Below are 12,195 nucleotides of genomic sequence, written 5' to 3'. Positions count from 1 at the left end.
CCACCTGTTTGCTTCCTCTTTTTGACATTCATTCACTTTGAGCCTATCTGGATCCTCATAGAATCCCTTGCCTTGCCTTGCCTATTTTGATCTTGCCTCTCTGTCAGAGCTACCAGGCTCTCAATACACTGCACTGCCATTCTGTTTAGTCTAGTCAAAAAGTCAGGATACCTGTCATAGCTATCAGTAGCCCTCAGTCAAGGGTGATAGCCTATAATCAGGGGTTCTGGCACAATAAGTCAAATGCAGCTTCTGCTCCCAGTCCAGCGGTTTGGACACAGCCAAATGTCAGGTTATCAATCACTCACCTTCACTCCTTTCTGACCTATTGGTTTTGTTCAAGAGTGAGAGAGAAGCAAGTGTGATGAAAGTGGGTGGTGCAGTTATTACATTTTGGTACAGGTAGCAAGATGTCCCAAGTGGTCGAATAAGAGTTGAGGCAAGGGAGAGCAAATGATGGAAGATGTTGCAGGTAATATTAATTGTGGCAAAGCATAGGTGTTGATGTGGGGTGGATACAGAGATGGAGTGAGTGTGAGGTAGAGAAAGAAAATGCTGCACTCATGCTGGAGTGGAGAGGGTGATCGATCTTCTTCCTACACTGCTGTGCATTACTTCAGACAGATGAGAGAGCATTGACCTCAGATCACAATGCCATGGTCTGGTGTTGTGGCCTCCACTGCCAGTCCTGTGGGAAGAGGCCATCTTGCTTCTACACCATCCCATCTTGCAGGATCTCCATGTCCATGCTTGCAAAGTGGGGTGCCAATTTTCCCTTCTCAGCTATGGCTGGGCAAATATTAAGAAACCATGCAGGACAGGTCCACATGTTTCGAATCTGGTGACATGTTTAGTAAGATGCAGCGAGTAAACTTCTAGGCCTCATGGAGTGAAATCCTCCAAGAGCTTGACAAAACTAACATTTAGTAAAAAAAATCTGATTTTCCTTGCATTAATTCTCTTGCCATCCATGAAATTGAGGCTCCAACTTAATCATGTAATATTTATGGGTTAATGATTGGACCGATGTATGTAGAAAGGATGTTGTGTTTGTTCAATCTATGCTGTGGACTGCCTGTCAAAGCATATTTATTGCTATTAAAATTCTGCAGACGCCAATGATTAAATAGGGTCATGGCAGACAAATATTTACAGCTATGAACTGTTAAAGTATTTTCTCAGTATATGCACAGTTTCTTGAAACATGATTGTGATGGTTGATGTAGTAGAGTCTAAAAATAGAAACATTATAGGGACATCGGCAAAGTATGCATGTGTGCAACCAGACAAGCAGAATAAACCCTTACAAAATCAGAATATGTAATACCCCAAAATAACTGACCAAACTTCAATTTGGCTATTAATTTGAAATAAACTAATGAAAGCAAAGACATGAATGAGTCAGGTTTTTCTGAATGCAAAAAAAATTGCAACAAACATACTTAAAGGACTGTTCAGCATCAAAGCTGGAGCAATGAAGACCAGGCATCAGATACTGCCACCTGCATCACCCTACATCACTTCAGTACAGGGAGCTTAAAAATGAATGTAAGTTTAGCTTAAAAATGAACATAGGTTCAGTCCATTGTCTGTAATAATTCTTTCTGACACTACATTAATATGTTTGTATGCAGATAGCCATTTTATTTTAAAATTATGTTCATTATGTGAAGCAGATTGAGGTAGTACAATGTAATACGATCATATATGAATGTAAATGTTTACTTTTTGGGTAAATAAAATAATCAAAGTCATTCGTTTAAAACAAAATTGTGATATTTTTCTACATATTTCCTTGAAAAAATAAAGTTTATTTATTTAAGTTGAGTGCAACATGTAAGGTTTAACCTCTGACCCTTCAGCTACTGGAAACAGTTTGTCCTTATTTACTTTTTTGAAGTTATTCATTTTTTGGAACTTTTAAAATCAAATCTCCTCTTAATCACCCTGCTGTGTGGAAAACAATCCCTTCTTCCTCTGTCTCTGTATAATTAAAGTTCCTCATTCCTGAGATCATTCTTAGAAATTTTCTCTGCACCTTCTTTAACTTGACATTCCTAAAGTAAGATATCAAAATTGGGCCCAACCTTAACTCATTCAAAACCCATTCATTTACTGATACTCCACCATTAAATTTCACATGTTCATATCATAGTCTGCCTATATCCTCCTAAACATGCTACGATGATTGTTATCTTTTACTACATATTTTTGTGTTGTCTGCAAACTTTGAAATTATGGCCAAATCCAGTTCATTAATACATATGCAATAATGTTTTATGTATAGTGGTCCTAATGGCAACCCTTGGGGAACAACACTGTATATTTCCCTCCATCATATAAAGGTAAAGTTGTCATTGTCTTACCAGACCATAGAACTACTCTCTCATTAGAGAGAGAGAGAGAGAGAACTGGTGCTGGTTTAACCTCAAAGTCAGCACATCTCAGGCAAGGGGGAGAATTTAAAAAGAAGTATCCTTTATGCTAACTTCAGCTGCTGTGGGAACTGAACCAATGCTGTTGGTGTCACTCTGCAGCTAGTCAAACGGCCCTCAACAATTTAATATGATGAAAAAGATCATTCAGCTCATGTGTCTGCACTGGCTTTCTGATCATTTTAATTTTGTGCCAACAATCTGCTTTTCTCTGTGTTCCACATTGGATGAAGTCTTCTCAGGCAATGTTAAGAAAGTTGTGAGAGTTGTGTGAAATCAGTAGTAAGGAGATTTCCAGTTTTGTTGAGCAGTGAGATGGAATTCTTGGCCTGCCCCTGTGTGATGCTAGTATTGGGCATAGGCCACAAAATCTCCAAGAAGGGTGCAAAGAGGGGGAAAGAAGAGGCATCCTGGAGCCCAGCTCTCTCTGATTTTGCACCTTTCACAATGACATCTCTATACAGCACCTTCAAGCGACAGCCAAGCTGCATAGCATCTTGTACTTTGCGGTGAGCATTAACAGACTGACCAGATCCAGAAAATCACCTCAGTGAGACAGCCTAAAGAGTTGAACAAGCCCTAGATGGAAGGGAAAGCCAAAATAAACAACTACACATCCTGAAATATCAGCCAACCCTCAGAACAGCCGGAGGAACAGCCGGCCCTAGCATTATTAAGTGGGCATTACCAGTTCTTGTTGATAAAGTGTGAAGCTGGAAAAAAGCACACCAGGTGTCAAACAGCATCAGAAGAGCAAAGAGTCGACATTTTGGGCAGGACCCTTCATTAGGACTGGTGAGGGGGAAGGGGGCAGAGAAATAAGTAAAGGCAGCAGTGTGGGGCTGGTGAGAAAGGTAGGTGGGATGGCAATAGACTGATGCAGTTAGGAGGTGAATGGGATTGGTCAGTGTGAAGGGTGGGGCTGATGGGTGGGAAGGAACACAGGTTAGGTCAGGTCAAAAGGGTGAGACAGAGAGGGAGGATTGGACTAGGGATGAGGTTGAGATTGGGGAGATTTGGAAGCTGGTGAATTTTATTTTAAGGTCCCTCCATACCTGGCACTTGCCCTGCGGCCGCAGGAGGTGCAACACTTGCCACCACACCTCCCCTCCGACCTCAATCCAAGGCCCTAAAGAATTATTCCAAGTCTGGCAGAGATTTATCTGTATTTCCTCTAACCTGATTTACTGCATCCATTACTCCTAATGTGGTCTCCTCCACATTGGAGAGACTGAGCGCAAACTTGGGGACCGGTTCAGGGAACACCTATGGTCCGTACGCTCTAATTAATCCCACCTCCTAGTCACCAGCCATTTCAACATCCCCTCCCACTCCCCCAACGGCATGTCCTTCCTGGGCCTGCTTCACCATCAAAAAATAAGGTCAGATGTAAACTTAGGAATCACACCTCATCTTCCACCTCGGAAGCTTATAACCACACGGCCTTGAAGTGGAATTTACCAGCGTCGAAATCTCTCCAACACCCCAATTGACACTTAGCTAATTTCTGAAATAATTCAGCCCATTGTTTCTATTTAAAACATGTCCCCTTAAATGCCTCAGTCGAAACTCAGATGGCCCTGGAAGTTCTGTGTCCTACTCCTAATTAACTCACTGAGTGACCCCCAAAGGTTTTTCTCACTTCACGTTCACTTTAAAATTGTGTCCACTGGCCCTCGATCCATTCATGAGTGGTAATGTTGCTCCCTATCAACTCTGTCCGGATCCCTCATGATTTTGAAAAGTTCTTTCAAATTTCCTCTTGGCCTTTTCCCTGTAACTGAATTATCTCCTCCCACAACAATTCCCAGAAATCGCCTCTGCACACGTTTCATCATTCCTATAGTATGCTGCTCAGTATGCAATACTTCAGCTGAGGTCTTATACAGTTCATCATAACTTCCCTCCTTTTGTACCCTCTGCCCTTGTTTATGAAGCCTCGAATACTATATGCTTTACTATCAACTCTTTCTACCTGTCCCGTCACCTTTCATGACTTACGTACATATATATGCAGGTTTCTTTACTCTGCACATTCTTTAGAATAGTACTCTTTATTTTATTCTGTCTCTCCATGTTCTTTGTTTTCTAGTCTCTTAAACTACCTTCCATCTCTGAGCCAATTCTGTATCCATCATCACTTAAATTCAATAGGCTTTAATATTGATAAGTCTATATTTTTGTAGTGTTTCAACAAACTAGTTTTGGTCAGATTTTGAAACAAATACAATAACCTGATACATTTAGAGAAGTCATCAGAAGCCCTTTGCACTCAAGTCAAGATAACCATTAATTTGTTTTCCTTGATTAATTCAAAGGAGCTGTTTTATGTCAAGTAGAACCCAATGTGGTTATATCCTTGAATTTAAATAAGCTATTTTATGCAAAGGAATGTGGTTCCCTTGTTCAAAAAGGGGAGTAGGGATAACCCTAGTAACTATAGGCCGGTGAGTCTCACTTCTGTTGTGGGCAAAGTCTTAGAGAGAATTGTAAGGGATAGGATTTATGCACATCTGGATAGGAATAATGTGATCAAGGATAGTCAGCATGGTTTTGTGAAGGGCAGGTCGTGCCTCACAAACCTTATTGAATTCTTTGAAAAGGTGATGAAGGAGGTTGATGAGGGGAAAGCGGTAGATGTGGTATATATGGATTTTAGTAAGGCGTTTGATAAGGTTCCCCATGGTAGGCTACTGCAGAAAATACGGAGATATGGCATTGAGGGTGAGTTGGAGGTTTGGATTAGGAATTGGCTGGATGGAAGAAGACAGAGGGTAGTAGTTGATGGCAAAGTTTCTTCATGGAGTGCCGTCACTAGCGGTGTTCCGCAAGGATCTGTTTTGGGACCATTGCTGTTTGTCATTTTTATAAATGACCTGGAAGAGGGGTTAGAAGGTTGGGTGAGCAAGTTTGCGGATGATACGAAAGTCAGAGGAGTTGTTGACAGTGAGGAAGGATGTGGCAGGTTACAGCAGGATATAGAGAAGCTGCAGAGCTGGGCAGAAAGGTGGCAAATGGAATTCAATGTAGCTAAGTGTGAGGTGATTCACTTTGGGAAGAATAACAAAAAGATGGGGTACTGGGCTAATGATCGGATACTTGGTAGTGTGGATGAGCAGAGGGATCTTGGTGTCCATGTACACAGATCTCTGAAAGTTGCCACCCAGGTAAATAGTGCGGTGAGGAAGGCATATGGCGTACTGGCTTTTATTGGTAGAGGAATTGAGTTCCGGAGTCCTGAGGTCATGATGCAGTTGTATAAGACTCTGGTGCGGCCGTATCTGGAATATTGTGTGCAGTTTTGGTCGCCATACTATAGGAAGGATGTGGAGGCACTGGAACGGGTGCAGAGGAGGTTTACCAGGATGTTGCCTGGTATGGAAGGAAGATCGTATGAGGAAAGACTGAGACACTTGGGGCTGTTTTCATTAGAGAAAAGAAGGTTTAGGGGTGACTTGATTGAGGTGTACAAGATGATTAGGGGGTTAGATAGGGTTGACAGTGTGAACCTTTTCCCGCGTATGGAGTCGGGTATTACAAGGGGGCATAGCTTTAAATTAAGGGGGGGTAGATATAGGACTGAAGTTAGGGGTAGGTTCTTCACTCAGCGAGTCGTAAGTTCATGGAATGCCCTGCCAGTAGCAGTGGTGGACTCTCCCTCTTTATGGGCATTTAAGCGGGCATTGGATAGGTATATGGAGGATAGTGGGTTAGTATAGGTTAGGTGGGCTTGGATCGGCGCAACATCGAGGGCCAAAGGGCCTGTACTGCGCTGTATTCTTCTATGAATCATTGCATCTGACAAAACAAAATAAACAGCAGCTGAAAAGGAAATGTTAATATAGTCCTAAATGTTACTTTAGGGTTGTCTGCAAAGCTTATTTCAAAAGTCACAAACTACTTCTTGTGGTAGAGTACTAGAATTTCCTGCCTATGTATTTCTACCTCTATTATTTTATTTACAAATAAATTCAGACAGTCATTTACCCTGTTCAAAACAATTCAATGGTGTAAAAATGTTTTGCTGATCCAAATAGAGTCATAGAGATGTATAGCACAGAAACAGCAAGGTTTGTGAAGGTTTGTAGCTCAGGTTGAGGGTGTAGGTTTGCTCGCTGAGCTGTAGGTTTGATAGAAACAGACCCTTCGGTCCAAGTCATCCATGCCGACCAGATATCCCAACCTAACTAATCCCATTTGCTGAAAATGTGTTGCTGGAAAAGCGCAGCAGGTCAGGCAGCATCAAAGGAACAGGAGAATCGACGTTTCAGGCATAAGCCCTTCTTCAGGAATGAGGAAAGTGTGTCCAACAGGCTAAGATAAAAGGTAGGGAGGAGGGACTTGGGGGAGGCGCTTTGGAAATGCGATAGGTGGAAGGAGTTCAAGGTGAGGGTGATAGGCCGCAGTGGGGTGGGGGCAGAGAGGTCAGAAAGAAGATTGCAGGTTAGGAAGGCAGTGCTGAGTTCAAGGGATTAGACTGAGACAAGGTGGGGGAGGGGAAATGAGGAAACTGGAGAAACCTGAGTTCATCCCTTGTGGTTGGAGGGTTCCTAGGCGGAAGATGAGGCGCTCTTCCTCCAACCATCGTGTTGCCATGGTCTGGCGATGGAGGAGTCCAAGGACCCTTTAGGTCCCTTTTATATCTTTCCTATCTCACCATAAAACTATGCCATCTAGTCCTGGATTCCCTCACTCCAGGAAAAAGACTTTGTCTTTTACCCTATCCATACCCCATCCATGACCTGCTGCGCTTTTCCAGCTTACCATGAGCAGGGTTCATTATTAGAGCTAAACTAGCCCCACCATGGCAGTAAACTTGTAGATTTGGTTCATAACAACAGATTATTAAAACCAATTACCGAATAATTTACATGAAAAGGTGTTAGGAAAAAGCATGACCCCAGACAGAGACTTTAGGGCAGCCCAATGGTGTCATTGTAAAATTCTGGGAAACCAAACTGCACCATGGCAAATTTGCAGTTCCAGCCTACAGCCTGCTTCCAGTGTGGTGATAAAATCAGTTTGAAATTGAAACCTTACCGTTTGCAAAGGAGTTACTTTAGGGTTGTCTGCAAAGCTTATTTCAAAAGTCACAATCTACTTCTTGTGGTAGAGTACTAGAATTTACATTCTTTGAACAAGTGAAGAAAAGCAAAAAGAGCAATTTGAACAGCAAATGCATTCATCCTGCACAGGTTTACCTCTTTAACCAGTAGGTTAGTGGTATGGAAGAGTGGCTTTGGGTGCTTCCTTTTGAGAGGAAGCATCTGGGCTCCTCATAATAGCACATAAGAACACCACCCACAGGATTGCAGTTACTACCTTGTACTATTGTAGTTACTTTTGTAGTTGTATTACTGAAATGTGACAAGATAAACAAATCCCTTACTGCAGTTTTATTTCTTTAAAAATTTCAAGTATACACACTCTGCTGCTGAACTTTTATCCTGTTGGAAGTAAGTGTAGTGGTAACTTTGCGCTGCCAATGAATGCACCGATGTATTGACATGTCCTTGGCTCTGGCTTATTTCAGAGAAGCAGCTTCGGGGGGTTGAACCTACTAGTCCACGGTCACGAGTAGCCATTTAAAGTGCTAATCGAGGGGATTCTTCACTCACTCTTTGTTTTAGCCAAATGATTCATGGCCCTCTGATGCTCAAAGATGCTCCCAGCCTGAAAATGCATGATCACAATGTCTCCGGATGGGGTTGCCAGCTGTTCATAACTTTGAGTGCTCCTATTGCCACACTTCATTTTTTTTTTCTGGATGTGGGGCAGCTAGTCCAGGGACAGTCCCCTTCCTCTCAGACCCCTTCAAGGAGGAGAGCACTCACATTCACAATTGCCACACTTCATTTTTTTTTCTCCTGTTCTTTTTTTCTTCTTAAACCCCCACACTACTGCCTAACCTGTGCTTATTTTTCCTCAGCACCCATGGTGTGTGTGTGCAGGTGTGACTCTCCTGGTTATTTTTTTTGTGGCCAGTGACAAGCAGTGCCCTTCTCTCCATTTATTTTGCCACACTTCATGTGTAGTCCACCTATTATCCTTAATTAGATGGGCTCCAGGTGGCCTCTGAATTGGCTGCTGCTTCTGAATGTCCTCTTTACAGAGTCCCACCAGGGACACCTCTAAGCCCCCAATCCTGCAATTCAGCATATTGCCAGGATTAAAACCCTGGAATTAAAATTCAACCTCATTTGTCTGCTTTTTTTTCTTTATTTATATTTTCTATTATTCAGCTGGCAACACAATTATGATCTGACAAAATGAAGTCACTGAGGCAGGTATGTGAATCATACTCTCTGTTTGTACTCAACATGCCCTTTAGCAGACCAGCCTATGAATTCTGCTCTTTAACTATCACCTGATTAAAAGTGATTGGGGCAGCAGTTCAGAAATGAGGATTTTCAAGTTATATGACACTGCCCTGTATGCAGGTAAGGAACTCCCCCGCTCACTATATTCTTGCTGACAAGTTTGAGACTTCACATTATAAAACTGTCTCCAGATTTCTGGATTTAGAATCTAACAATCTTTGATGTACTTTTTATTAGCAATAACAGCATATATCACAAATTTCTTTCAAACTTTATTTTATTTTCTTCTCTCTTTGAGGCTGTTTTATGTTAACTTTTGTATTTCTATCAACTTCACAAAATGTTTCACTCAACGAGTATTTATTTAAAAACTACACAGTGACATCAACAAGTTTCATCCCACCATCAAACTCACCATGGACTACTCTCGACTGTCTGTCTCATTCTTGGACACGTGCGTCTCCATCAAGGACAGACACCTCAGCACCACACTCTACCGCAAACCCACGGATAACCTCACAATGCTACACTTCTCCAACTTCCACCCAAAACATATTAAAACAGCCATTCCCTATGGAGAAGCCCTACGCATACACCAAATCTGCTCAGATGAGGAGGAATGTGATGGACACCTGGAAGTACTCAAGGATGCCCTCACAAGAACGGGGTACAATGCTCAACTCATCGACTGCCAGTTCCGACGTGCCACAGCAAGGAACCGTAATGACCTCCTCAGGAGACAGACACGTGCTGCAACTGACAGGGTACCTTTCGTTGTTTAGTACTTTCCAGGGGCTGAAAAATTACGCCATGTTCTTCGTGACCTGCAACACATTATCAATGAGGATGAGCACCTCACCAAGACATTCCTCACACCTCCATTACTTGCCTTTAAACAACCGCCAAACCTCAAACAGATCATTGTTCGTAGCAAACTGCCCAGCTCTCAGGCCAACTCCATACAACCCTGTCACGGTGGACACTGCAAGACGTGTCAGATTGTGGACATAGATACCACTATTACGTGTGGGAACACCTCCCACCTTGTAAATGGCAAGTACTCATGTGACTCAGCCAACGTTGTCTATCTTATACGTTGCAGGCAAGGATGCCCGGAGGCATGGTACATTGGGGAAACCGAGCAAAGGCTACGACAACGGATGAATGGGCACCGCACAACAATCAACAGACAGGAGGGTTCCCTCCCAGTTGGGGAACACTTCAGTGGTCCAGGACATTCAGCCTCGGACCTTCGGGTGACCATCCTCCAAGGTGGACTTCAGGACAGGCAGCAGAGAAAAATGGCCGAGCAGAGGCTGATAGCTAAGTTCGGTACCCATAGGGAGGGCTTCAACTGTGACCTTGGGTTCATGTCACATTACAAGTGATCACCATTGCACAACACACACACCCAGATATTCCTACACACACACACTCTCACATACACATGGACACAGGTACACAGACACCCACACACACCCTTATAGACACACACACACTCCCACACTCACACATGCACCCCCTCACAGACTTAAGACACTCTGTACACACACATACACTTTCTCACACTCACAACCCCCACCCCAGACAGACAGACACAGACAGACAAAGACCCACATGTACACATATGTTTTGTGGGGTGAATTTGTACTTGCAGGGTTACATTGTACTTTGCTCAAAAACTGCATACATTCATGTAGAACTCTGAGCTCAAAAACTGCATGAATTTATGTAAAACTCTGTTATCTCACTTTTTAGATTTGAATCAATCTAAACATCAGGTCATAGACAGAGAACACAGGGGGCCAACACCTTCAACATATTGTCTAGCTATCACCATTGTTAACAGCTAACCCGAGAATGCAACTTTAAAAAAAGGGTTTTGTGATTTACACATGAAAGAAGTGAAACTATCACTGTATTCTAACAGATGAAAGGCTTAATAGACAATCAATTTTTCAATGTATAATTTCAGTCACATCACACTGCAAATGTTTGCTATAAATTCTGTGTTACGATCGAGCCCTCCACTATCACCTGATGAAGGAGCGTCGCTCCGAAAGCTAGTGTGCTTCCAATTAAACCTGTTGGACTGTAACCTGGTGTTGTGTGATTTTTAACTTTATTTAAAAAGGGTTTAGATACTGTTGCAAGTATCAGGCCTGACACATGCAGGATGAATAAATAACGAAGATGTAAAAAAGAAAGGTTGGTCTTGAGTCTGACTATTAATATAATATTGAAAATATTATTAACTGGGCTAATTAAATACACATCTGAAGAATGTTTGCCTCTGATATGAAACAGGTGCTGCACTGGGAGAGTTAGCGTGCTTTGTGCACTTGCTGTGATGATTCATCCATGGTATTTCTTCAATGTGTGTGTCATTCAGATAAAAGTTTCCGACCTGAAAAATCAACTCAACTGCTCCTCTGATGCTGCTTGACCTGCTATACTTTTTCCAGCTCCACACATTATCGACTATGTCACTCAGAAGCAATCTACTTTCATTGCAGCAAAGAAGACATAGAAGTGATTGAACATTTTGTGATTCTTAACTAGAAAACAACCCAGATAACTTAGGCCAAGTTTTCACAATTAAGGAATACAAGTATAAACCAACAAACCTGAAACAATACTACAGCTTAGAGACTTCTTTTTTCATCGAAGATCAGCTGATAAATGGAGCAAACTGATAGTACCTGTGATCAGTAAGCATCAGTTATAACAAGGGTTAAATTAGTATCTGTCTCCAAATAGAATTGAAAGCTATGAGTATAAAATTTTGTACAAAATCAATGTTTTCTAATGCAATAAGAGTCACATAAATATCGCCAGTAGTGTTTTATTAACTAGATTGCAGATGTAATTTTAATTTTGCTTTATTGTCTCATGAAGAGTTTTCTTCTTCTTGTTCGATGCTGTTAGGAGACAATATTACTTGTATGGAATTCCCTGGAGGAGGGAATGGGCTTATGAGCCATAACTTCATTATGAAATCTTTGTTTAACCAGTTTATTTTTGTGTGTTTCAAGGAGTGATTTTAAATGAAGCAAGAAAAGTAGAGAAGGCACAGCCATCAATGGAGGTACAATTAAATCAAGAACGGCCGAAGGGATTTTGACGATGTCCCACTTGGTGGGGGACATACAGGAACAAAGAAGGACAAGACTATGGAGGAATCTGCAAAAAAGGAAGGGAATTTTAAAATCAAGGTATTGCATTACCAGGAACTAATGTAAATCAGCAAACAGAGGGTGTGGGGTAAACAGATCTTAGTTTGAGTTAGGGCACATGTAGTAGAGTTGTGGATGACCTCAAGTTTATGAAAGGTAGAATGTGAAGGGTCAATTAGGATTGCATTGGAATAGGAGAAAGTGAGGGTTGCAGATGCTGGAGATCAGAACGGAAAAGTGTGGCACTGGAAAAGCACAGCAGGT

At 42.0% G+C, this 12,195-nt stretch overlaps 1 long non-coding RNA gene across 1 annotated transcript in view; it reads left to right on the top strand.

Moving 5' to 3' along the window:
* The window catches only part of LOC122539360 (uncharacterized), a 30,919-nt gene extending 18,955 nt beyond the window's left edge, over positions 1–11,964 (top strand). Inside the window, exon 3 of the long non-coding RNA XR_006309053.2 lies at positions 11,791–11,964. This is a non-coding gene — a long non-coding RNA (uncharacterized LOC122539360). The remainder of the gene's footprint in view (positions 1–11,790) is intronic.
* Positions 11,965–12,195: the final 231 nt, after the last annotated feature.

The sequence above is a fragment of the Chiloscyllium plagiosum genome, unplaced genomic scaffold, assembly GCF_037043375.1.
Source record: "Chiloscyllium plagiosum isolate Xiang-an unplaced genomic scaffold, Cpla_swu_hap1 HiC_scaffold_36, whole genome shotgun sequence".
NCBI lineage: Eukaryota > Metazoa > Chordata > Chondrichthyes > Orectolobiformes > Hemiscylliidae > Chiloscyllium > Chiloscyllium plagiosum.
The sequence above is the reverse complement of the archived record's forward strand: the minus strand, read 5'-3'. Positions and strand labels throughout refer to the sequence as shown.